The sequence below is a fragment of the Moschus berezovskii genome, chromosome 18, assembly GCF_049115385.1.
Source record: "Moschus berezovskii isolate FMDL1 chromosome 18, NW_MosBer_1.0, whole genome shotgun sequence".
Lineage (NCBI taxonomy): Eukaryota > Metazoa > Chordata > Mammalia > Artiodactyla > Moschidae > Moschus > Moschus berezovskii.
In genome coordinates this window covers 4,688,716-4,715,304 of record NC_142477.1, presented here as the reverse complement: position 1 = coordinate 4,715,304, position 26,589 = coordinate 4,688,716, and positions in this window count along the sequence as shown.

Genomic DNA, 26,589 nt, shown 5'->3' with positions numbered 1-26,589 from the left:
TTTAAAGGCTTGAGAGTAATCCTGAAATTCCCGTTCCAGTAGAAAAGGGTGACTAACTTCCCTGAAGCAACACAAGCGATTTCCTGAGGTCCCCGTCGCAACTCGAGAAGTACTCCCAGCTTCCCGCCTCAAAAGGGGAAACACCAAAAAATTATCCGCTCAATGTGAGTTGAGGAAATTTTGCACTGCACAATTAAATAGAAATCCCACATTCCCGCTTGAAAGGCAAAAGGGCACTTGACACACTTTATGCGATTCAGATAGTTTCCTAACACCCGTACTTATTGGAGCAGAGAACACCCTTCATGGACTCAAATCTAGAAGAGGACCTATTCCCATTTAAGGGCTCGAGAGTAATCTGGAAGTTCCACTTCCAAAAAAAGGGGACCTGACTTCCCTGAAGCAACACGAACGAGTTCCTGAGGTCCACGCTGCAACTCGAGAAGTACCCCCAGATCCAAGCCGAAACTCGAGACACAACAAAATTATCCCCACAATGCGAGATGAGGAAATTTTGCGCTCCGAAATCTCAAGAAAAGTCCCACATACCCGCTTGAAAGGCAAAAGGTCACTTGACACACTTTATGTGACCCAGAAAGTTTGCTCACAGAGCCGTACCCATTGGAGAGGAAAAAACACCTTTTGGACTCAACTCCAGATGAATCCCTATTCCCAGTGAACGGCTCGAAAGTAAACCGGAAGTTCCCGTTCCAACACAAAAGGGGACCTGACTTCCCTGAATCAACCCGAGCCACTTCTTGAGGTCCCCGTTGCAACTCGAGAAGCACCCCCAGCATCCCGCCGCAACTCGACAAACACCACAGAATTATCCCCTCAATGCGAGATGAGGAAATTGTGCGCTGCAGAATCTCAAGAGAAATACCACATTCCCGCTTGAAAGGCAAAAGGGTACTTGACACCCCGTATGCGACACAGAAAGTACCCTCACACAGCCGTCCCCATTGGAGAGGAGAACACACTTTATGGACTCAATTCGAGATGAAGCCCTATTCCCATTTAATGGCTGGAGAGTAAACAGGAAGTGCCCTTTCCAACACAAAAGGGGACCTGCCTTACCTGAAGAAACCCAAGCAAGTTCTTGAGGTCCACATGGCAACTCGAGAAGTACCCCAAGCTTCCTGCCGCAACTAGAGAAACACCACAAAATTATCCCCTCAATGCGAGAAGAGGAAATTTTCCGCTGCAGAATCTCAAGAGAAATACCACTATTCCCTCTTGAAAGGCAAAAAGTACTTCATACCGTTTATGCGACTCAGAAATTTCACTAATATCATTCCCCATAGGAGAGGAGAACACACTTTATGGACTCAATTCGAGATGAGGCCCTATTCCCATTTAACAGCTCCAGACTAAACCGGAAGTTCCCCTTCCAACACAAAATGTTACCTGACTTTCCAGAAGCAACTCGAGCAAATTCCTGAGGTCCCCGTCGCAACATGAGAAGTAATCCAAAATTCCCGCCACAACTTGACATACACCACAAAATTATCTCCTCAATGCGAGATGAGGATATTGTGCGCTGCAGAATCTCAAGAGAAATACCACATTCCCTCTTGAAATGCAAAAGGGTACTTGACATCCTTTATGTGACTCAGAAATTTCACTAACATCAGTCCCCATTGGAGAGGTGAACGAACTTTATGTACTCAATTCAAAATGAGGCACTATTGCTCATTAACTGCTCGAGAGTAAATCGGAAGTTCCCCTTCCAACAAAAAGGGGACCTACCTTACCTGAAGAAACCCGAATGAGTTCCTGAGGTACGAATAGCAACTTGAGAAGTACCCCCAGCTTCCCGCCGCAACTCGAGAAACACCACAAAATATCCCCTCAATGCAAGAATAGGAAATTTCGCGTTACAGAATCTCAAGAGAAATACCACATTCCCTCTTGAAAGGCAAAACGGTTCTTGAAACCCTTTATGCGACTCAGAAAGTTCCCTCACACAGCCGTCCTCATTGGACAGGAGAACACACTTTACGGACTCAAATCAAGATGAGGCCCTATTCCCAATAAACGGCTCGAGAGTAAAACGGAAGTTCCCCTTCCAACACCAAAGGGGACCTGACTTCCCTGAAGCAACCCAAGCGAGTTCCTGAGGTCCCCGTCGCAACTCGAGAAATACCCTAGCCTCCAGCCGCAACTCGAGAAACACCACAAAATTATCCCCTCAGTGCGAGAGGAGGAAATTTTGCGATGCAGAATCTCAAGAGAAATACCACATTCCCTCTTGAAAGGCAAAAGGACTCTTAACACCCTTTATGCGATTCAGAAAGTTCCCTCACAGAGCAGTGACCATTGGAGAGGAGAACACACTTTATGGACTCAATTCGAGATGAGGACCGATTCTCACTTAACGGCTCGATAGTGAACTGGAAGTTCCCCTTCAAACACAAAACGGGACCTGCCTTACCTGAAGAAACACGAGCGAGTTCTTTATGTCCCCATCGCAACTCGAGAAGTACCGCCAGCTTCCGGCCGAAATTCGGGAAACACCACAAAATTATCCCCTCAATGCGAGATGAGGAAACTTTGCGCTGCAGAATCTGAAGAGAAATCCAACATCGCCAATTGAAAGGCAAAAGCGTACTTGACTTCCTTTATGTCACTCAGAAAGATCCCTAACATCCTTCCCCATTGGAGAGGAGAACACACTTTATGGACTCAATTCGAGGTGAGGCCCTGTGCACATTTAAAGGCTCAAGAGGAACCCGGAAGTTCCCCTTCCAACAACAAAGGGGACCTGACTTCCCTGAAGCAACACCAGCGAGTTCCTGAGGTCCCCGTCGCAACTCGAGAACCACCCCCAGCTTTACGCCGCAACTCGAGAAACACCCCAAAATTATCACTCCATGCGAGATGAGGAAATTTGGCGATGCAGCATCTCAAGAAAAATAACACATTCCCTCTGGAAAGGCAAAAAGGTACTTGACACCCTTTATTCCACTCAGAAAGTTCCCTCACACAGCCGTCCCCTTTAGAGAGGAGAACACACTTTACGGACTCAATTCGAGAGGAGAACCTGTGCCCATCGAAAGGCTTGAGGGGAAACCGGAAGTTTCCCTTCCAACACTAAAGGGGACCTGACTTCCCTGAAGCAACCCCAGCGAGGTCGTGAGGTCCCCGTCGCAACTCGAGAAGCACGCCCAGCTTCCCGCCGCAAGTCGGGGAAAAACCCCAAAATTATCCCCTCCATGCGAGATAAGTAAATTTGGCGATGCAGCATCTCAAGAGAAATACCACATTCCCTCTGGAAAGGCAAAAAGGTACTTGACCCCTTTATTCGACTCAGAAAGTTCCCTCACACAGCGGTCCCCTTTGGAGAGGAGAACACACTTTACGGACTCAATTCGAAAGGAGCCCCTGTGCACATTGAAGGGCTCGAGAGGAAACCGGAAGTTCCCCTTCCAACACCAAAGGGGACCTGACTTCCCTGAAGAAACCCCAGCGAGTTCCTGAGGTCCCCGTCGCAACTCGAGAAGCACCCCCATCTTCCCGCTGCAACTCAAGAAACAGCGCAAAATTCTCCCCTCCATGCGAGATGAGGAAATGTGGCGATGCAGCATCTCACGAGAAATACCACATTCCTTCTGGAAAGGCAAAAAGGTACTTGACACCCTTTATTCAACTCAGAAAGTTCCCTCACACAGCCGTCCCCTTTGGAGAGGAGATCACACTTTGCGGACTCAATTCGAGAGGAGCCCCTGGCACATTGAAGGGCTTGAGAGGAAACCGGAAGTTCTCCTTGCAACACCAAAGGGGACCTGACTTCCCTGAAGCAACCCCAGCGAGTTCCTGAGGTCCCCGTCGCAACTCGAGAAGCACCCCCAGCTTCCCGCCGCAACTCGAGAAACACCGCAAAATTTTCGCCTCCATGCGAGATGAGGAAATTTGGTGATGCAGCATCTCACGAGAAATACCACATTCCCTCTGGAAAGGCAAAAAGGTACTTGACCCCTTTATTCGACTCAGAAAGTTCCCTCACACAGCCGTCCCCTTTGGAGAGGAGAACACACTTTACCGACTCAATTCGAGAGGAGCCCGTGTGCACATTGAAGGACTCGAGAGGAAACCGGAAGTTCCCCTTCCAACACCAAAGGGGACCTGACTTCCCTGAAGCAACCCCAGCGAGTTCCTGAGGTTCCCGTCGCAACTCGAGAAGCACCCCCAACTTCCCGCAGCAACTCGAGAAACATCCCGTAGTTCTCCCCTCCATGCGAGATGATGAAATTTGGCGATGCAGCATCTCAAGAGAAATACCACATTCCCTCTGGAAAGGCAAAAAGGTACTTGACACCCTTTATTCGACTCAGAAAGGTCCCTCACACAGCCGTCCCCTTTGAGAGGAGAACACACTTCACTCACTCAATTCGAGAGGAGCCCCTGTGCACATTGAAGGGCTCGAGAGGAAACCGGAAGTTCCCCTTCCAACACCAAAGGGGACCTGACTTCCCTGAAGCAACCCCAGCGAGTTCCTGAGGTCCCCGTCGCAACTCGAGAAGCACCCCCAGCTTCCCGCCGCAACTCGAGAAACACCACAAAATTATCCCCTCCATGCGAGATGAGGAAATTTGGCGATGCAGCATCTCAAGAGAAATACCACATTCCCTCTGGAAAGGCAAAAAGGTACTTGACACCCTTTATTCGACTCAGAAAGTTCAATCACACAGCCGTCCCCTTTGAGAGGAGAACACACTTTACGGACTCAAATCGAGAGGAGCCCCTGTGCACATTGAAGGGCTCGAGAGGAAACCGGAAGTTCACCTTCCAACACCAAAGGGGACCTGAATTCCCTGAAGCAACCCCAGCGAGTTCCTGAGGTCCCCGTCGCAACTAGAGAAGCACCCCCAGCTTCCCGCCGCAACTCGAGAAACACCCCAAAATTATCCAATCCATGCGAGATGAGGAAATTTGGCGATGCAGCATCTCAAGAGAAATACCACATTCCCTCTGGAAAGGCAAAAAGGTACTTGTCACCATTTATTCGACTCAGAAAGTTCCCTCACACAGCCGTCCCCTTTGGAGAGGAGAACACACTTTACGGACTCAATTCGAGAGGAGCCCCTGTGCACATTGAAGGGCTCGAGAGGAAACCGGAAGTTCCCCTTCCAACACCAAAGGGGAGCTGACTTCCCTGAAGCAACCCCAGCGAGTTCCTGAGGTCCCCGTCGCAACTCGAGAAGCACCCCCAGCTTCCCGCTGCAACTCGATAAACACCCCAAAATTATCCCCTCCATGCGAGATGAGGAAATTTGGCGATGCAGCAATTCAAGAGAAATACCACATTCCCTCTGGAAAGGCAAAAATGTACTTGACACCCATTATTCGACTCAGAAAGTTCCCTCACACAGCCGTTCCCTTTAAGAGGAGAACACACTTGACGGACTCAATTCGAGAGGAGCCCCTGTGCACATTGAAGGGCTCGAGAGGAAACCGGAAGTTCCCCTTCCAACACCAAAGGGGACCTGATTTCCCTGAAGCAACCCCAGCGAGTTCCTGAGGTTCCCGTCGCAACTCGAGAAGCACCGCCAACTTCCTGCAGCAACTCGAGAAACACCCCATAATTCTCCCCTCCATGCAAGATGAGGAAATTTAGCTATGCAACATCTCAAGAGAAATACCACATTCCCTCTGGAAAGGCAAAAAGGTACTTGACACCCTTTATTCGACTTAGAAAGTTCCCTCACACAGCCGTCCCCTTTGAGAGGAGAACACACTTCACTGACTCAATTCGAGAGGAGCTCCTGTGCACATTGAAGGGCTCGAGAGGAAACTGGACGTTCCCCTTCCAACACCAAAGGGTACCTGACTTCCCTGAAGTAACCCCAGCGAGTTCCTGAGGTCCACGTCGCAACTCGAGAAGCACCCCCAGCTTCCGGCCGCAACTCGAGAAACACACCAAAATTCTCCCCTCCATGCGAGATGAGGAAATTTGGCGATGCAGCATCTCAAGAGAAATACCACATTCCCTCTGGAAAGGCAAAAAGGTACTTGGCACCCTTTATTCGACTCAGAAAGTTCCCTCACACAGTCGTCCCCTTTGGAAAGGAGAACACACTTTACGGACTCAAATCGAGAGGAGCCCCTGTGCACATTGAAGGGCTCGAGAGGAAACCGGAAGTTCCCCTTCCAACACCAAAGGGGACCTGACTTCCCTGAAGCAACCCCAGCGAGTTCCTGAGGTCCCCGTCGCAACTCGAGAAGCACACCCAGCTTCCCGCCGCAACTCGAGAAACACCCCAAAATTATCCCCTCCATGCGAGATGAGGAAATTTGGCGATGCAGCATCTCAAGAGAAATACCACATTCCCTCTGGAAAGGCAAAAAGGTACTTGACACGCTTTATTCGACTCAGAAAGTTCCCTCACACAGCCGTCCCCTTTGGAGAGGAGAACACACTCTACGGACTCAATTCGAGAGGAGCCCCTGTGCACATTGAAGGGCTCGAGAGGAAACCGGAAGTTCCCCTTCCAACACCAAAGGGGACCTGACTTCCCTGAAGCAACCCCAGCGAGTTCCTGAGGTCCCCGTCGCAACTCGAGAAGCACCCCCAGCTTCCCGCCGCAACTCGAGAAACACCCCAAAATTATCCCCTCCATGCGAGATGAGGAAATTTGGCGATGCAGCATCTCAAGAGAAATACCACATTCCCTCTGGAAAGGCAAAAAGGTACTTGACACCCTTTATTCGACTCAGAAAGTTCAATCACACAGTCGTCCACTTTGAGAGGAGAACACACTTTACGGACTCAATTCGAGAGCAGCCCCTGTGCACATTGAAGGGCTCGAGAGGAAACCGGAAGTTCCCCTTCCAACACCAAAGGGGACCTGACTTCCCTGAAGCAACCCCAGCGAGTTCCTGAGGTCCCCGTCGCAACTCGAAAAGCAGCCCCAGCTTCCCGGCGCAACTTGAGAAACACCCCAAAATTATCCCCTCCATGCGAGATGAGGAAATTTGGCGATGCAGCATCTCAAGAGAAATACCACATTCCCTCTGGAAAGGCAAAAAGTTACTTGACACCCTTTATTCGACTCAGAAAGTTCCCTCACACGGCCGTCCCCTTTGGAGAGGAGAACACATTTTACGGACTCAATTCGAGATGAGCCCCTGTGCACATTGAAGGGCTCGAGAGGAAACCGGAAGTTCCCCTTCCAACACCAAAGGGGACCTGACTTCCCTGAAGTAACTCCAGCGAGTTCCTGAGTTACCCGTCGCAACTCGAGAAGCACCCGAGCTTCCCGCCGCAGCTCGAGAAACACACCAAAATTCTCCCCTCCATGCGAGATGAGGAAATTTGGCGATGCAGCATCTCAAGAGAAATAGCACATTCCCTCTGGAAAGGCAAAAAGTACTTGACACCCTTTATTCGACTCAGAAAGTTCCCTCACACAGCCGTCCCCTTTGGAAAGGAGAACACACTTTACGGACTCAATTCGAGAGGAGCCCCTGTGCACATTGAAGGGCTCGAGAGGAAACCGGAAGCTCAACTTCCAACACCAAAGGGGACCTGACTTCCCTGAAGCAACCCCAGCGAGTTGCTGAGGTCCCCGTCGCAACTCGAGAAGCCCCCCCAGCTTCCCGCCGCAACTCGAGAAACACCCCAAAATTATCCCCTCCATGCGAGATGAGGAAATTTGGCGATGCAGCATCTCAAGAGAAATACCACATTCCCTCTGGAAAGGCAAAAAGGTACTTGACACCCTTTATTCGACTCAGAAAGTTCAATCACACAGCCGTCCCCTTTGAGAGGAGAACACACTTTACGGACTCAATTCGAGAGGAGCCCCTGTGCACATTGAAGGGCTCGAGAGGAAACCGGAAGTTCCCCTTCCAACACCAAAGGGGACCTGACTTCCCTGAAGCAACCCCAGCGAGTTACTGAGGTTCCCGTCGCAACTCGAGAAGCACCCCCAACTTCCTGCAGCAACTCGAGAAACACCCCATAATTCTCCCCTCCATGCAAGATGAGGAAATTTAGCGATGCAACTTCTCAAGAGAAATACCACATTCCCTCTGGAAAGGCAAAAAGTTACTTGACACCCTTTATTCGACTTAGAAAGTTCCCTCACACAGCCGTCCCCTTTGAGAGGAGAACACACTTCACTGACTCAATTCGAGAGGAGCTCCTGTGCACATTGAAGGGCTCGAGAGGAAACTGGACGTTCCCCTTCCAACACCAAAGGGTACCTGACTTCCCTTAAGTAACCCCAGCGAGTTCCTGAGGTCCCCGTCGCAACTCGAGAAGCACCCCCAGCTTCCGGCCGCAACTCGAGAAACACACCAAAACTCCCCTCCATGCGAGATGAGGAAATTTGGCGATGCAGCATCTCAAGAGAAATACCACATTCCCTCTGGAAAGGCAAAAAGGTACTTGACACCCTTTATTCGACTCAGAAAGTTCCCTCACACAGCCGTCCCCTTTGGAAAGGAGAACACACTTTACGGACTCAAATCGAGAGGAGCCCCTGTGCACATTGAAGGGCTCGAGAGGAAACCTGAAGTTCCCCTTCCAACACCAAAGGGGACCTGACTTCCCTGAAGCAACCCCAGCGAGTTCCTGAGGTCCCCGTCGCAACTCGAGAAGCACCCCCAGCTTCCCGCCGCAACTCGAGAAACACCCCAAAATTATCCCCTCCATGCGAGATGAGGAAATTTGGCGATGCAGCATCTCAAGAGAAATACCACATTCCCTCTGGAAAGGCAAAAAGGTACTTGACACGCTTTATTCGACTCAGAAAGTTCCCTCACACAGCCGTCCCCTTTGGAGAGGAGAACACACTTTACGGACTCAATTCGAGAGGAGCCCCTGTGCACATTGAAGGGCTCGAGAGGAAACCGGAAGTTCCCCTTCCAACACCAAAGGGGACCTGACTTCCCTGAAGCAACCCCAGCGAGTTCCTGAGGTCCCCGTCGCAACTCGAGAAGCACCCCCAGCTTCCCGCCGCAACTCGAGAAACACCCCAAAATTATCCCCTGCATGCGAGATGAGGAAATTTGGCGATGCAGCATCTCAAGAGAAATACCACATTCCCTCTGGAAAGGCAAAAAGGTACTTGACACCCTTTATTCGACTCAGAAAGTTCAATCACACAGCCGTCCCCTTTGAGAGGAGAACACACTTTACGGACTCAATTCGACAGCAGCCCCTGTGCACATAGAAGGGCTCGAGAGGAAACCGGAAGTTCCCCTTCCAACACCAAAGGGGACCTGACTTCCCTGAAGCAACCCCAGCGAGTTCCTGAGGTCCCCGTCGCAACTCGAGAAGCACCCCCAGCTTCCCGGCGCAACTTGAGAAACACCCCAAAATTATCCCCTCCATGCGAGATGAGGAAATTTGGCGATGCAGCATCTCAAGAGAAATACCACATTCCCTCTGGAAAGGCAAAAAGTTACTTGAAACCCTTTATTCGACTCAGAAAGTTCCCTCACACAGCCGTCCCCTTTGGAGAGGAGAACACAGTTTACGGACTCAATTAGAGATGAGCCCCTGTGCACATTGAAGGGCTCGAGAGGAAACCGGAAGTTCCCCTTCCAACACCAAAGGGGACCTGACTTCCCTGAAGTAACTCCAGCGAGTTCCTGAGTTACCCGTCGCAACTCGACTAGCACCCGAGCTTCCCGCCGCAACTCGAGAAACACACCAAAATTCTCCCCTCCATGCGAGATGAGGAAATTTGGCGATGCAGCATCTCAAGAGAAATACCACATTCCCTCTGGAAAGGCAAAAAGGTACTTGACACCCTTTATTCGACTCAGAAAGTTCAATCACTCATCCGACCCCTTTGAGAGGAGAACACACTTTACGGACTGAATTCGAGAGGAGCCCCTGTGCACATTGAAGGGCTCGAGAGGAAAGCGGAAGTTCCCCTTTCAACAACAAAGGGGACCTGACTTCCCGGAAGCAACCCCAGTGAATTCCTGAGGTCCCCGTCGCAACTCGAGAAGCACCCCCAGCTTCCCGCCGCAACTCGAGAAACACCCCAAAATTATCCCCTCCATGCGAGATGAGGAAATTTGGCGATGCAGCATCTCAAGAGAAATACCACATTCCCTCTGGAAATGGCAAAAAGGTACTTGACACCCTTTATTCGACTCAGAAAGTTCCCTCACACAGCCGTCCCCTTTGGAGAGGAGAACATACTTTACGGACTCAATTCGAGAGGAGCCCCTGTGCACATTGAAGGGCTCGATAGGAATCCGGAAGTTCCCCTTCCAACAGCAAAGGGGACCTGACTTCCCTTGAGCAACCCCAGCGAGTTCATGAGGTCTCCGTCGCAACTAAAGAAGCACCCCCAGCTTCCCGCCGCAACTCGAGAAACACCCCAAAATTCTCCCCTCCATGCGAGATGAGGAAAATTGGCGATGCAGCATCTCAAGAGAAATACCACATTCCTCTGGAAAGGCAAAAAGGTACTTGACACCCTTTATGCGACTCAGAAAGTTCCCTCACACAGCCGTCCCCTTTGGAGAGGAGAACACACTTTACGGACTGAATTCGAGAGGAGCCCCTGTGCACATTGAAGGGCTCGAGAGGAAAACGGATGTTCCCCTTCCAACACCAAAGGGGACCTGACTTCCCTGAAGCAACCCCAGCGAGTTCCTGAGGTCCCCGTCGCAACTCGAGAAGCACCCCCAGCTTCCCGCCGCAACTCGAGAAACACCCCAAAATTATCCCCTACATGCGAGATGAGGATATTTGGCGATGCAGCATCTCAAGAGAAATACCCCATTCCCTCTGGAAAGGCAAAAAGGTACTTGACACCCTTTATTCGACTCAGGAAGTTCAATCACACAGCCGTCCCCTTTGAGAGGAGAACACACTTTACGGACTCAATTCGAGAGGAGCCCCTGTGCACCTTGAAGGGCTTGAGAGGAAACCAGAAGTTCCCCTTCCAACACCAAAGGGGACCTGACTTCCCTGAAGCAACTCCAGCGAGTTCCTGAGGTCCCCGTCGCAACTCGAGTAGCACCCCCAGGTTCCCGCCGCAACTCGAGAAACACCCCAAAATTATCCCCTACATGGGAGATGAGGAAATTTGGCGATGCAGCATCTCAAGGGAAATACCCCATTCCCTCTGGAAAGGCAAAAAGGTACTTGACACCCTTTATTCGACTCAGAAAGTTCAATCACACAGCCGTCTCCTTTGAGAGGAGAACACACTTTACGGACTCAATTCGAGAGGAGCCCCTGTGCACATTGAAGGGCTCGAGAGGAAACCAGAAGTTCCCTTCCAACAACAAAGGGGAGCTGACTTACCTGAAGCAACCCCAGTGAGTTCCTGAGGTCCCCGTCGCAACTCGAGAAGCACCCCCAGCTTCCCGCCGCAACTCGAGAAACACCACAAAATTATCCCCTCCATGCGAGGTGAGGAAATTTGGCGATGCAGCATCTCAAGAGAAATACCACATTCCCTCTGGAAAGGCAAAAAGGTACTTGACACCCTTTATTCGACTAACAAAGTTCCCTCACACAGCCGTCCCCTTTGGAGAGGAGAACACACTTTAAGGACTCAATTCCAGATGAGCCACTGTGCACATTGAAGGGCTCGAAAGGAAACCGGAAGTTCCCCTTCCAACACCAAAGGGGACCTGACTTCCCTGAAGCAACCACAGAGAGTCCCTGAGGTCCCCGTCGCAACTCGAGAAGCATCCCCAGCTTTTCGCCGCAACTCGAGAAACACCCCAAAATTATCCCCTCACTGCGAGATGAGGAAATTTGGCTCTTCAGCAATTCAAGAGAAATGCCACATTCCCTCTGGAAAGGTAAAAAGGTACTTGACACCCTTTATTCGACTCAGAAAGTTCCCTCACACAGCCGGCCCCTTTGAGAGGAGAACACACTTTACGGACTCAATTCGAGAGGAGCCCCTGTGCACATTGAAGGGCTCGAGAGGAAACCGGAAGTTCCCCTTCCAAAAACAAAGGGGACCTGACTTCCCTGAAGCACGGCCAGCGAGTTCCTGAGGTCCCCGTCGCAAGTCGAGAAGCACCCCCAAATTCCCGCCGCAACTCGAGAAACACCCCAAAATTATCCACTCCATGCGAGATGAGGCAATGTGGCGATGCAGCATCTCAAGAGAAATACCACATTTCCTCTGGAAAGGCAAAAACGTACTTGACACCCTTTATTCGACTCAGAAAGTTCCCTCACACAGCCGTCCCCTTTGGAGAGGAGAGCACACTTTTCGGACTCAATTCGAGAGGAGCCCCTGTGCACATTGAAGGGCTCGAGAGGAAACCGGAAGTTCCCCTTCCAACACCAAAGGGGACCTGACTTCCCTGAAGCAACCCCAGCGAGTTCCTGAGGTCCCCGTCGCAACTCGAGAAGCACAGCCAACTTCCCGCCTCAACTCGAGAAACAGCCCAAAATTCTCCCCTCCATGCGAGATGAGGAAATTTGGCGATGCAGGATCTCAAGAGAAATACCACATTCCCTCTGGAAAGGCAAAAAGGTACTTGACACCCTTTATTCGACTCAGAAAGTTCAATCACACAGCCGTCCACTTTGAGAGGAGAACACACTTTACGGACTCAATTCGAGAGCAGCCCCTGTGCACATTGAAGGGCTCGAGAGGAAACCGGAAGTTCCCCTTCCAACACCAAAGGGGACCTGACTTCCCTGAAGCAACCCCAGCGAGTTCCTGAGGTCCCCGTCGCAACTCGAGAAGCACCCCCAGCTTCCCGCCGCAACTCGAGAAACACCACAAAATTATCCCCTCCATGCGAGATGAGGAAATTTGGCGATGCAGCATCTCAAGAGAAATACCACATTCCCTCTGGAAAGGCAAAAAGGTACTTGACACCCTTTATTCGACTCAGAAAGTTCAATCACACAGCCGTCCCCTTTGAGAGGAGAACACACTTTACGGACTCAAATCGAGAGGAGCCCCTGTGCACATTGAAGGGCTCGAGAGGAAACCGGAAGTTCACCTTCCAACACCAAAGGGGACCTGAATTCCCTGAAGCAACCCCAGCGAGTTCCTGAGGTCCCCGTCGCAACTAGAGAAGCACCCCCAGCTTCCCGCCGCAACTCGAGAAACACCCCAAAATTATCCAATCCATGCGAGATGAGGAAATTTGGCGATGCAGCATCTCAAGAGAAATACCACATTCCCTCTGGAAAGGCAAAAAGGTACTTGTCACCATTTATTCGACTCAGAAAGTTCCCTCACACAGCCGTCCCCTTTGGAGAGGAGAACACACTTTACGGACTCAATTCGAGAGGAGCCCCTGTGCACATTGAAGGGCTCGAGAGGAAACCGGAAGTTCCCCTTCCAACACCAAAGGGGAGCTGACTTCCCTGAAGCAACCCCAGCGAGTTCCTGAGGTCCCCGTCGCAACTCGAGAAGCACCCCCAGCTTCCCGCTGCAACTCGATAAACACCCCAAAATTATCCCCTCCATGCGAGATGAGGAAATTTGGCGATGCAGCAATTCAAGAGAAATACCACATTCCCTCTGGAAAGGCAAAAATGTACTTGACACCCATTATTCGACTCAGAAAGTTCCCTCACACAGCCGTTCCCTTTAAGAGGAGAACACACTTGACGGACTCAATTCGAGAGGAGCCCCTGTGCACATTGAAGGGCTCGAGAGGAAACCGGAAGTTCCCCTTCCAACACCAAAGGGGACCTGATTTCCCTGAAGCAACCCCAGCGAGTTCCTGAGGTTCCCGTCGCAACTCGAGAAGCACCGCCAACTTCCTGCAGCAACTCGAGAAACACCCCATAATTCTCCCCTCCATGCAAGATGAGGAAATTTAGCTATGCAACATCTCAAGAGAAATACCACATTCCCTCTGGAAAGGCAAAAAGGTACTTGACACCCTTTATTCGACTTAGAAAGTTCCCTCACACAGCCGTCCCCTTTGAGAGGAGAACACACTTCACTGACTCAATTCGAGAGGAGCTCCTGTGCACATTGAAGGGCTCGAGAGGAAACTGGACGTTCCCCTTCCAACACCAAAGGGTACCTGACTTCCCTGAAGTAACCCCAGCGAGTTCCTGAGGTCCACGTCGCAACTCGAGAAGCACCCCCAGCTTCCGGCCGCAACTCGAGAAACACACCAAAATTCTCCCCTCCATGCGAGATGAGGAAATTTGGCGATGCAGCATCTCAAGAGAAATACCACATTCCCTCTGGAAAGGCAAAAAGATACTTGGCACCCTTTATTCGACTCAGAAAGTTCCCTCACACAGTCGTCCCCTTTGGAAAGGAGAACACACTTTACGGACTCAAATCGAGAGGAGCCCCTGTGCACATTGAAGGGCTCGAGAGGAAACCGGAAGTTCCCCTTCCAACACCAAAGGGGACCTGACTTCCCTGAAGCAACCCCAGCGAGTTCCTGAGGTCCCCGTCGCAACTCGAGAAGCACACCCAGCTTCCCGCCGCAACTCGAGAAACACCCCAAAATTATCCCCTCCATGCGAGATGAGGAAATTTGGCGATGCAGCATCTCAAGAGAAATACCACATTCCCTCTGGAAAGGCAAAAAGGTACTTGACACGCTTTATTCGACTCAGAAAGTTCCCTCACACAGCCGTCCCCTTTGGAGAGGAGAACACACTCTACGGACTCAATTCGAGAGGAGCCCCTGTGCACATTGAAGGGCTCGAGAGGAAACCGGAAGTTCCCCTTCCAACACCAAAGGGGACCTGACTTCCCTGAAGCAACCCCAGCGAGTTCCTGAGGTCCCCGTCGCAACTCGAGAAGCACCCCCAGCTTCCCGCCGCAACTCGAGAAACACCCCAAAATTATCCCCTCCATGCGAGATGAGGAAATTTGGCGATGCAGCATCTCAAGAGAAATACCACATTCCCTCTGGAAAGGCAAAAAGGTACTTGACACCCTTTATTCGACTCAGAAAGTTCAATCACACAGCCGTCCACTTTGAGAGGAGAACACACTTTACGGACTCAATTCGAGAGCAGCCCCTGTGCACATTGAAGGGCTCGAGAGGAAACCGGAAGTTCCCCTTCCAACACCAAAGGGGACCTGACTTCCCTGAAGCAACCCCAGCGAGTTCCTGAGGTCCCCGTCGCAACTCGAAAAGCAGCCCCAGCTTCCCGGCGCAACTTGAGAAACACCCCAAAATTATCCCCTCCATGCGAGATGAGGAAATTTGGCGATGCAGCATCTCAAGAGAAATACCACATTCCCTCTGGAAAGGCAAAAAGTTACTTGACACCCTTTATTCGACTCAGAAAGTTCCCTCACACGGCCGTCCCCTTTGGAGAGGAGAACACATTTTACGGACTCAATTCGAGATGAGCCCCTGTGCACATTGAAGGGCTCGAGAGGAAACCGGAAGTTCCCCTTCCAACACCAAAGGGGACCTGACTTCCCTGAAGTAACTCCAGCGAGTTCCTGAGTTACCCGTCGCAACTCGAGAAGCACCCGAGCTTCCCGCCGCAGCTCGAGAAACACACCAAAATTCTCCCCTCCATGCGAGATGAGGAAATTTGGCGATGCAGCATCTCAAGAGAAATAGCACATTCCCTCTGGAAAGGCAAAAAGTACTTGACACCCTTTATTCGACTCAGAAAGTTCCCTCACACAGCCGTCCCCTTTGGAAAGGAGAACACACTTTACGGACTCAATTCGAGAGGAGCCCCTGTGCACATTGAAGGGCTCGAGAGGAAACCGGAAGCTCAACTTCCAACACCAAAGGGGACCTGACTTCCCTGAAGCAACCCCAGCGAGTTGCTGAGGTCCCCGTCGCAACTCGAGAAGCCCCCCCAGCTTCCCGCCGCAACTCGAGAAACACCCCATAATTCTCCCCTCCATGCAAGATGAGGAAATTTAGCGATGCAACTTCTCAAGAGAAATACCACATTCCCTCTGGAAAGGCAAAAAGTTACTTGACACCCTTTATTCGACTTAGAAAGTTCCCTCACACAGCCGTCCCCTTTGAGAGGAGAACACACTTCACTGACTCAATTCGAGAGGAGCTCCTGTGCACATTGAAGGGCTCGAGAGGAAACTGGACGTTCCCCTTCCAACACCAAAGGGTACCTGACTTCCCTTAAGTAACCCCAGCGAGTTCCTGAGGTCCCCGTCGCAACTCGAGAAGCACCCCCAGCTTCCGGCCGCAACTCGAGAAACACACCAAAACTCCCCTCCATGCGAGATGAGGAAATTTGGCGATGCAGCATCTCAAGAGAAATACCACATTCCCTCTGGAAAGGCAAAAAGGTACTTGACACCCTTTATTCGACTCAGAAAGTTCCCTCACACAGCCGTCCCCTTTGGAAAGGAGAACACACTTTACGGACTCAAATCGAGAGGAGCCCCTGTGCACATTGAAGGGCTCGAGAGGAAACCTGAAGTTCCCCTTCCAACACCAAAGGGGACCTGACTTCCCTGAAGCAACCCCAGCGAGTTCCTGAGGTCCCCGTCGCAACTCGAGAAGCACCCCCAGCTTCCCGCCGCAACTCGAGAAACACCCCAAAATTATCCCCTCCATGCGAGATGAGGAAATTTGGCGATGCAGCATCTCAAGAGAAATACCACATTCCCTCTGGAAAGGCAAAAAGGTACTTGACACGCTTTATTCGACTCAGAAAGTTCCCTCACACAGCCGTCCCCTTTGGAGAGGAGAACACACTTTACGGACTCAATTCGAGAGGAGCCCCTGTGCACATTGAAGGGCTCGAGAGGAAACCGGAAGTTCCCCTTCCAACACCAAAGGGGACCTGACTTCCCTGAAGCAACCCCAGCGAGTTCCTGAGGTCCCCGTCGCAACTCGAGAAGCACCCCCAGCTTCCCGCCGCAACTCGAGAAACACCCCAAAATTATCCCCTGCATGCGAGATGAGGAAATTTGGCGATGCAGCATCTCAAGAGAAATACCACATTCCCTCTGGAAAGGCAAAAAGGTACTTGACACCCTTTATTCGACTCAGAAAGTTCAATCACACAGCCGTCCCCTTTGAGAGGAGAACACACTTTACGGACTCAATTCGACAGCAGCCCCTGTGCACATAGAAGGGCTCGAGAGGAAACCGGAAGTTCCCCTTCCAACACCAAAGGGGACCTGACTTCCCTGAAGCAACCCCAGCGAGTTCCTGAGGTCCCCGTCGCAACTCGAGAAGCACCCCCAGCTTCCCGGCGCAACTTGAGAAACACCCCAAAATTATCCCCTCCATGCGAGATGAGGAAATTTGGCGATGCAGCATCTCAAGAGAAATACCACATTCCCTCTGGAAAGGCAAAAAGTTACTTGAAACCCTTTATTCGACTCAGAAAGTTCCCTCACACAGCCGTCCCCTTTGGAGAGGAGAACACACTTTACGGACTCAATTAGAGATGAGCCCCTGTGCACATTGAAGGGCTCGAGAGGAAACCGGAAGTTCCCCTTCCAACACCAAAGGGGACCTGACTTCCCTGAAGTAACTCCAGCGAGTTCCTGAGTTACCCGTCGCAACTCGACTAGCACCCGAGCTTCCCGCCGCAACTCGAGAAACACACCAAAATTCTCCCCTCCATGCGAGATGAGGAAATTTGGCGATGCAGCATCTCAAGAGAAATACCACATTCCCTCTGGAAAGGCAAAAAGGTACTTGACACCCTTTATTCGACTCAGAAAGTTCAATCACTCATCCGACCCCTTTGAGAGGAGAACACACTTTACGGACTGAATTCGAGAGGAGCCCCTGTGCACATTGAAGGGCTCGAGAGGAAAGCGGAAGTTCCCCTTTCAACAACAAAGGGGACCTGACTTCCCGGAAGCAACCCCAGTGAATTCCTGAGGTCCCCGTCGCAACTCGAGAAGCACCCCCAGCTTCCCGCCGCAACTCGAGAAACACCCCAAAATTATCCCCTCCATGCGAGATGAGGAAATTTGGCGATGCAGCATCTCAAGAGAAATACCACATTCCCTCTGGAAATGGCAAAAAGGTACTTGACACCCTTTATTCGACTCAGAAAGTTCCCTCACACAGCCGTCCCCTTTGGAGAGGAGAACATAATTTACGGACTCAATTCGAGAGGAGCCCCTGTGCACATTGAAGGGCTCGATAGGAATCCGGAAGTTCCCCTTCCAACAGCAAAGGGGACCTGACTTCCCTTGAGCAACCCCAGCGAGTTCATGAGGTCTCCGTCGCAACTAAAGAAGCACCCCCAGCTTCCCGCCGCAACTCGAGAAACACCCCAAAATTATCCCCTCACTGCGAGATGAGGAAATTTGCGATGCTGCATCTCAAGAGAAATACCACATTCCCACTGGAAAGGCAAAAAGGTACTTGACACCCTTTATTCGACTCAGAAAGTTCCCTCACACAGCAGTCCCCTATGGAGAGAAGAACACACTTTACGGACTCAATTCGAGAGGAGCCCCTGTGCACATTGAAGGGCTCGAGAGGAAACCGGAAGTTCCACTTCCAACACCAAAGGGGACCTGACTTCCCTGAAGCAACCCCAGGGAGTCCCTGAGGTCGCCGTCGCAACTCGAGAAGCACCCCCAGCTTCCCGCCGCAACTCGAGAAACACCCCAAAATTCTCCCCTCCATGCGAGATGAGGAAAATTGGCGATGCAGCATCTCAAGAGAAATACCACATTCCTCTGGAAAGGCAAAAAGGTACTTGACACCCTTTATGCGACTCAGAAAGTTCCCTCACACAGCCGTCCCCTTTGGAGAGGAGAACACACTTTACGGACTGAATTCGAGAGGAGCCCCTGTGCACATTGAAGGGCTCGAGAGGAAAACGGATGTTCCCCTTCCAACACCAAAGGGGACCTGACTTCCCTGAAGCAACCCCAGCGAGTTCCTGAGGTCCCCGTCGCAACTCGAGAAGCACCCCCAGCTTCCCGCCGCAACTCGAGAAACACCCCAAAATTATCCCCTACATGCGAGATGAGGATATTTGGCGATGCAGCATCTCAAGAGAAATACCCCATTCCCTCTGGAAAGGCAAAAAGGTACTTGACACCCTTTATTCGACTCAGGAAGTTCAATCACACAGCCGTCCCCTTTGAGAGGAGAACACACTTTACGGACTCAATTCGAGAGGAGCCCCTGTGCACCTTGAAGGGCTTGAGAGGAAACCAGAAGTTCCCCTTCCAACACCAAAGGGGACCTGACTTCCCTGAAGCAACTCCAGCGAGTTCCTGAGGTCCCCGTCGCAACTCGAGTAGCACCCCCAGGTTCCCGCCGCAACTCGAGAAACACCCCAAAATTATCCCCTACATGGGAGATGAGGAAATTTGGCGATGCAGCATCTCAAGGGAAATACCCCATTCCCTCTGGAAAGGCAAAAAGGTACTTGACACCCTTTATTCGACTCAGAAAGTTCAATCACACAGCCGTCTCCTTTGAGAGGAGAACACACTTTACGGACTCAATTCGAGAGGAGCCCCTGTGCACATTGAAGGGCTCGAGAGGAAACCAGAAGTTCCCTTCCAACAACAAAGGGGAGCTGACTTACCTGAAGCAACCCCAGTGAGTTCCTGAGGTCCCCGTCGCAACTCGAGAAGCACTCCCAGCTTCCCGCCGCAACTCGAGAAACACCACAAAATTATCCCCTCCATGCGAGGTGAGGAAATTTGGCGATGCAGCATCTCAAGAGAAATACCACATTCCCTCTGGAAAGGCAAAAAGGTACTTGACACCCTTTATTCGACTAACAAAGTTCCCTCACACAGCCGTCCCCTTTGGAGAGGAGAACACACTTTAAGGACTCAATTCCAGATGAGCCACTGTGCACATTGAAGGGCTCGAAAGGAAACCGGAAGTTCCCCTTCCAACACCAAAGGGGACCTGACTTCCCTGAAGCAACCACAGAGAGTCCCTGAGGTCCCCGTCGCAACTCGAGAAGCATCCCCAGCTTTTCGCCGCAACTCGAGAAACACCCCAAAATTATCCCCTCACTGCGAGATGAGGAAATTTGGCTCTTCAGCAATTCAAGAGAAATGCCACATTCCCTCTGGAAAGGTAAAAAGGTACTTGACACCCTTTATTCGACTCAGAAAGTTCCCTCACACAGCCGGCCCCTTTGAGAGGAGAACACACTTTACGGACTCAATTCGAGAGGAGCCCCTGTGCACATTGAAGGGCTCGAGAGGAAACCGGAAGTTCCCCTTCCAAAAACAAAGGGGACCTGACTTCCCTGAAGCACGGCCAGCGAGTTCCTGAGGTCCCCGTCGCAAGTCGAGAAGCACCCCCAAATTCCCGCCGCAACTCGAGAAACACCCCAAAATTATCCACTCCATGCGAGATGAGGCAATGTGGCGATGCAGCATCTCAAGAGAAATACCACATTTCCTCTGGAAAGGCAAAAACGTACTTGACACCCTTTATTCGACTCAGAAAGTTCCCTCACACAGCCGTCCCCTTTGGAGAGGAGAGCACACTTTTCGGACTCAATTCGAGAGGAGCCCCTGTGCACATTGAAGGGCTCGAGAGGAAACCGGAAGTTCCCCTTCCAACACCAAAGGGGACCTGACTTCCCTGAAGCAACCCCAGCGAGTTCCTGAGGTCCCCGTCGCAACTCGAGAAGCACAGCCAACTTCCCGCCTCAACTCGAGAAACAGCCCAAAATTCTCCCCTCCATGCGAGATGAGGAAATTTGGCGATGCAGGATCTCAAGAGAAATACCACATTCCCTCTGGAAAGGCAAAAAGGTACTTGACACCCTTTATTCGACTCAGAAAGTTCAATCACACAGCCGTCCACTTTGAGAGGAGAACACACTTTACGGACTCAATTCGAGAGCAGCCCCTGTGCACATTGAAGGGCTCGAGAGGAAACCGGAAGTTCCCCTTCCAACACCAAAGGGGACCTGACTTCCCTGAAGCAACCCCAGCGAGTTCCTGAGGTCCCCGTCGCAACTCGAGAAGCACCCCCAGCTTCCCGCCGCAACTCGAGAAACACCCCAAAATTATCCCCTCCATGCGAGATGAGGAAATTTGGCGATGCAGCATCTCAAGAGAAATACCACATTCCCTCTGGAAAGGCAAAAAGGTACTTGACACGCTTTATTCGACTCAGAAAGTTCCCTCACACAGCCGTCCCCTTTGGAGAGGAGAACACACTTTACGGACTCAATTCGAGAGGAGCCCCTGTGCACATTGAAGGGCTCGAGAGGAAACCGGAAGTTCCCCTTCCAACACCAAAGGGGACCTGACTTCCCTGAAGCAACCCCAGCGAGTTCCTGAGGTCCCCGTCGCAACTCGAGAAGCACCCCCAGCTTCCCGCCGCAACTCGAGAAACACCCCAAAATTATCCCCTGCATGCGAGATGAGGAAATTTGGCGATGCAGCATCTCAAGAGAAATACCACATTCCCTCTGGAAAGGCAAAAAGGTACTTGACACCCTTTATTCGACTCAGAAAGTTCAATCACACAGCCGTCCCCTTTGAGAGGAGAACACACTTTACGGACTCAATTCGACAGCAGCCCCTGTGCACATAGAAGGGCTCGAGAGGAAACCGGAAGTTCCCCTTCCAACACCAAAGGGGACCTGACTTCCCTGAAGCAACCCCAGCGAGTTCCTGAGGTCCCCGTCGCAACTCGAGAAGCACCCCCAGCTTCCCGGCGCAACTTGAGAAACACCCCAAAATTATCCCCTCCATGCGAGATGAGGAAATTTGGCGATGCAGCATCTCAAGAGAAATACCACATTCCCTCTGGAAAGGCAAAAAGTTACTTGAAACCCTTTATTCGACTCAGAAAGTTCCCTCACACAGCCGTCCCCTTTGGAGAGGAGAACACACTTTACGGACTCAATTAGAGATGAGCCCCTGTGCACATTGAAGGGCTCGAGAGGAAACCGGAAGTTCCCCTTCCAACACCAAAGGGGACCTGACTTCCCTGAAGTAACTCCAGCGAGTTCCTGAGTTACCCGTCGCAACTCGACTAGCACCCGAGCTTCCCGCCGCAACTCGAGAAACACACCAAAATTCTCCCCTCCATGCGAGATGAGGAAATTTGGCGATGCAGCATCTCAAGAGAAATACCACATTCCCTCTGGAAAGGCAAAAAGGTACTTGACACCCTTTATTCGACTCAGAAAGTTCAATCACTCATCCGACCCCTTTGAGAGGAGAACACACTTTACGGACTGAATTCGAGAGGAGCCCCTGTGCACATTGAAGGGCTCGAGAGGAAAGCGGAAGTTCCCCTTTCAACAACAAAGGGGACCTGACTTCCCGGAAGCAACCCCAGTGAATTCCTGAGGTCCCCGTCGCAACTCGAGAAGCACCCCCAGCTTCCCGCCGCAACTCGAGAAACACCCCAAAATTATCCCCTCCATGCGAGATGAGGAAATTTGGCGATGCAGCATCTCAAGAGAAATACCACATTCCCTCTGGAAATGGCAAAAAGGTACTTGACACCCTTTATTCGACTCAGAAAGTTCCCTCACACAGCCGTCCCCTTTGGAGAGGAGAACATAATTTACGGACTCAATTCGAGAGGAGCCCCTGTGCACATTGAAGGGCTCGATAGGAATCCGGAAGTTCCCCTTCCAACAGCAAAGGGGACCTGACTTCCCTTGAGCAACCCCAGCGAGTTCATGAGGTCTCCGTCGCAACTAAAGAAGCACCCCCAGCTTCCCGCCGCAACTCGAGAAACACCCCAAAATTATCCCCTCACTGCGAGATGAGGAAATTTGCGATGCTGCATCTCAAGAGAAATACCACATTCCCACTGGAAAGGCAAAAAGGTACTTGACACCCTTTATTCGACTCAGAAAGTTCCCTCACACAGCAGTCCCCTATGGAGAGAAGAACACACTTTACGGACTCAATTCGAGAGGAGCCCCTGTGCACATTGAAGGGCTCGAGAGGAAACCGGAAGTTCCACTTCCAACACCAAAGGGGACCTGACTTCCCTGAAGCAACCCCAGGGAGTCCCTGAGGTCGCCGTCGCAACTCGAGAAGCACCCCCAGCTTCCCGCCGCAACTCGAGAAACACCCCAAAATTCTCCCCTCCATGCGAGATGAGGAAAATTGGCGATGCAGCATCTCAAGAGAAATACCACATTCCTCTGGAAAGGCAAAAAGGTACTTGACACCCTTTATGCGACTCAGAAAGTTCCCTCACACAGCCGTCCCCTTTGGAGAGGAGAACACACTTTACGGACTGAATTCGAGAGGAGCCCCTGTGCACATTGAAGGGCTCGAGAGGAAAACGGATGTTCCCCTTCCAACACCAAAGGGGACCTGACTTCCCTGAAGCAACCCCAGCGAGTTCCTGAGGTCCCCGTCGCAACTCGAGAAGCACCCCCAGCTTCCCGCCGCAACTCGAGAAACACCCCAAAATTATCCCCTACATGCGAGATGAGGATATTTGGCGATGCAGCATCTCAAGAGAAATACCCCATTCCCTCTGGAAAGGCAAAAAGGTACTTGACACCCTTTATTCGACTCAGGAAGTTCAATCACACAGCCGTCCCCTTTGAGAGGAGAACACACTTTACGGACTCAATTCGAGAGGAGCCCCTGTGCACCTTGAAGGGCTTGAGAGGAAACCAGAAGTTCCCCTTCCAACACCAAAGGGGACCTGACTTCCCTGAAGCAACTCCAGCGAGTTCCTGAGGTCCCCGTCGCAACTCGAGTAGCACCCCCAGGTTCCCGCCGCAACTCGAGAAACACCCCAAAATTATCCCCTACATGGGAGATGAGGAAATTTGGCGATGCAGCATCTCAAGGGAAATACCCCATTCCCTCTGGAAAGGCAAAAAGGTACTTGACACCCTTTATTCGACTCAGAAAGTTCAATCACACAGCCGTCTCCTTTGAGAGGAGAACACACTTTACGGACTCAATTCGAGAGGAGCCCCTGTGCACATTGAAGGGCTCGAGAGGAAACCAGAAGTTCCCTTCCAACAACAAAGGGGAGCTGACTTACCTGAAGCAACCCCAGTGAGTTCCTGAGGTCCCCGTCGCAACTCGAGAAGCACTCCCAGCTTCCCGCCGCAACTCGAGAAACACCACAAAATTATCCCCTCCATGCGAGGTGAGGAAATTTGGCGATGCAGCATCTCAAGAGAAATACCACATTCCCTCTGGAAAGGCAAAAAGGTACTTGACACCCTTTATTCGACTAACAAAGTTCCCTCACACAGCCGTCCCCTTTGGAGAGGAGAACACACTTTAAGGACTCAATTCCAGATGAGCCACTGTGCACATTGAAGGGCTCGAAAGGAAACCGGAAGTTCCCCTTCCAACACCAAAGGGGACCTGACTTCCCTGAAGCAACCACAGAGAGTCCCTGAGGTCCCCGTCGCAACTCGAGAAGCATCCCCAGCTTTTCGCCGCAACTCGAGAAACACCCCAAAATTATCCCCTCACTGCGAGATGAGGAAATTTGGCTCTTCAGCAATTCAAGAGAAATGCCACATTCCCTCTGGAAAGGTAAAAAGGTACTTGACACCCTTTATTCGACTCAGAAAGTTCCCTCACACAGCCGGCCCCTTTGAGAGGAGAACACACTTTACGGACTCAATTCGAGAGGAGCCCCTGTGCACATTGAAGGGCTCGAGAGGAAACCGGAAGTTCCCCTTCCAAAAACAAAGGGGACCTGACTTCCCTGAAGCACGGCCAGCGAGTTCCTGAGGTCCCCGTCGCAAGTCGAGAAGCACCCCCAAATTCCCGCCGCAACTCGAGAAACACCCCAAAATTATCCACTCCATGCGAGATGAGGCAATGTGGCGATGCAGCATCTCAAGAGAAATACCACATTTCCTCTGGAAAGGCAAAAACGTACTTGACACCCTTTATTCGACTCAGAAAGTTCCCTCACACAGCCGTCCCCTTTGGAGAGGAGAGCACACTTTTCGGACTCAATTCGAGAGGAGCCCCTGTGCACATTGAAGGGCTCGAGAGGAAACCGGAAGTTCCCCTTCCAACACCAAAGGGGACCTGACTTCCCTGAAGCAACCCCAGCGAGTTCCTGAGGTCCCCGTCGCAACTCGAGAAGCACAGCCAACTTCCCGCCTCAACTCGAGAAACAGCCCAAAATTCTCCCCTCCATGCGAGATGAGGAAATTTGGCGATGCAGGATCTCAAGAGAAATACCACATTCCCTCTGGAAAGGCAAAAAGGTACTTGACACCCTTTATTCGACTCAGAAAGTTCAATCACACAGCCGTCCACTTTGAGAGGAGAACACACTTTACGGACTCAATTCGAGAGCAGCCCCTGTGCACATTGAAGGGCTCGAGAGGAAACCGGAAGTTCCCCTTCCAACACCAAAGGGGACCTGACTTCCCTGAAGCAACCCCAGCGAGTTCCTGAGGTCCCCGTCGCAACTCGAGAAGCACCCCCAGCTTCCCGCCGCAACTCGAGAAACACCACAAAATTATCCCCTCCATGCGAGATGAGGAAATTTGGCGATGCAGCATCTCAAGAGAAATACCACATTCCCTCTGGAAAGGCAAAAAGGTACTTGACACCCTTTATTCGACTCAGAAAGTTCAATCACACAGCCGTCCCCTTTGAGAGGAGAACACACTTTACGGACTCAAATCGAGAGGAGCCCCTGTGCACATTGAAGGGCTCGAGAGGAAACCGGAAGTTCCCCTTCCAACACCAAAGGGGACCGGAATTCCCTGAAGCAACCCCAGCGCGTTCCTCAGGTCCCCATCGCAACTCGAGAAGCACCCCCAGCTTCCCGCCGCAACTCAAGAAACACCCCAAAATTATCCCCCCCATGCGAGATGAGGAAATTTAGCGATGCAGCATCTCAAGGGAAATACCACATTCCCTCTGGAAAGGCAAAAAGGTACTTGACACCCTTTATTCGACACAGAAAGTTCCCTCACACAGCCGTCCACTTTGGAGAGGAGACCACACTTTACGGACTCAATTCGAGAGGAGCCCCTGTGCACATTGAAGGGCTCGAGAGGAAACCGGAAGTTCCCCTTCCAACACCAAAGGGGACCTGACTTCCCTGAAGCAACCGCAGCGAGTTCCTAAGCTCCCCGTCGCAACTCGAGATGCACGCCCAGCTTCCCGCCGCAAGTCGGGGAAAAACCCCAAAATTCTCCCCTCCATGCGAGATGAGGAAATTTGGCGATGCAGCATCTCAAGAGAAATACCACATTCCCTCTGGAAAGGCAAAAAGGTACTTGACCCCTTTATTCGACTCAGAAAGTTCCCTCACACAGCGGTCCCCTTTGGAGAGGAGAACACACTTTACGGACTCAATTCGAAAGGAGCCCCTGTGCACATTGAAGGGCTCGAGAGGAAACCGGAAGTTCCCCTTCCAACACCAAAGGGGACCTGACTTCCCTGAAGAAACTCCAGCGAGTTCCTGAGGTCCCCGTCGCAACTCGAGAAGCACCCCCAGCTTCCCGCTGCAACTCAAGAAACAGCGCAAAATTCTCCCCTCCATGCGAGATGAGGAAATGTGGCGATGCAGCATCTCACGAGAAATACCACATTCCCTCTGGAAAGGCAAAAAGGTACTTGACACCCTTTATTCAACTCAGAAAGTTCCCTCACACAGCCGTCCCCTTTGGAGAGGAGATCACACTTTGCGGACTAAATTCGAGAGGAGCCCCTGGCACATTGAAGGGCTTGAGAGGAAACCGGAAGTTCTCCTTGCAACAACAAAGGGGACCTGACT